Source organism: Mobula birostris, chromosome 26 (genome assembly GCF_030028105.1).
Source record: "Mobula birostris isolate sMobBir1 chromosome 26, sMobBir1.hap1, whole genome shotgun sequence".
Lineage (NCBI taxonomy): Eukaryota > Metazoa > Chordata > Chondrichthyes > Myliobatiformes > Myliobatidae > Mobula > Mobula birostris.
The window spans coordinates 48,238,561-48,239,944 of NC_092395.1; positions in this window are offsets into that span (position 1 = coordinate 48,238,561).

Here is a 1,384-nt window from a genome sequence, read left to right on the forward strand (position 1 = left end):
GGAGGCTGTGGCTGTGAAGTGCTCGGGGATATTGAGGCTATGAAAATGCATGTCACTGCTGTGGTTGAGACTAAAGTCGCCCTACTACTCTGGGAGACAGAGCTGGCCTGCTGTTCCTCAGCTCTTGGTCCATGCTAGCCCAGTCCTGCATCCAGCAGCCTGGACAAGCATTGCTTTTAGCTTTCTGCTTATGTTGAAATTATAAAAGTAATGGTAAAATTATGCAAACACATTAACCAGATAGTCAAAAACCAGATGCTGATTACGAAAGGTCTTCTGTTGCCTTTAGTAAAGGGCAAACTTCTTTAATCAGTTCCTATCTCTGGTATCTCTTCTGATTTATATAAAGAAAGAAAGACTTGTTGTCAGCCCCATGGTCAAGGTGCTGGTATTTGCTGGCCTGAACTGTTTGTTAAGCAGTGCTGAGGCTGCATCTAGCACATGTGCTGTGTGAGCTCGAGCACCTCCGGGATGCGAAACAGACTGTTTGCTGAGGCCTCTTTCCAGCTCATTGAATCGGGGCCAATCTAAACTGGCACCCAGCACACACAGAATTCACACAAAGGCTAAGACTGGGATAAACACACTTTCAATGTTTACAGTGGGCTTTTCTCATCAGAAACAGCTGTTAATGAAACAAAAGAACAAGGGCATGGGAAGGAGAAGGGAAGGAAGGAGGGAGAGAGAATGGGAAGGAAAATAAGACAGATTTAGGCAGGCGAGAAGCAGCACACACCAAGTCATGGACCAATTTCCATTGGTGGTGCTGGCATGAAGGTGGGTTGAAAGTCTTCCTGCTCTGGTGGTACCAGCAGCAACTGTGCCACCATTTTGAAACAGGGTGACGACCAGTGCTGGATTCCCTCTTTAACAGGTCGCTAGCTCAAGTAGGTCCACCTCACTTGCTCAGAGACCTCCAGACACAGGTGGTGCTCAGACCATCTGACACCTGCCTCACCTTTGCACTTGAAGCTGCATCAGCCGCATGAGGGGTGAAGCTGGAGACAGGGCAACACTTCCTCGTGGAAATTCCTCCTGAACAATTATATGGGAACGTAGGAATGTCGGATCAGTCAGTGGCTCAGCCCCTCCAGGCTGACTCCTGTCCTTATTCCAATTACTTCCATTTCCCCACAATACATCTGGTTCATAAAAAATGGTTCAGTCTCAAAATTAAAGTTAATATGGACCATCTACGATTGTTATTAGAAGAGATTGTTATACCATATGTGTTTCAAGGTGTTTTGTACTTCTCTGTGAAAACCTTGTTCCAACTTTTACATTCCCTGGTCACAGACTTCACAAGGAGCAGAAACAGATTCTCTCAAGCAACACACACAACGTTCCTCAGTCTGAAGTGTTGACTGTTTATTTACTTCCATGG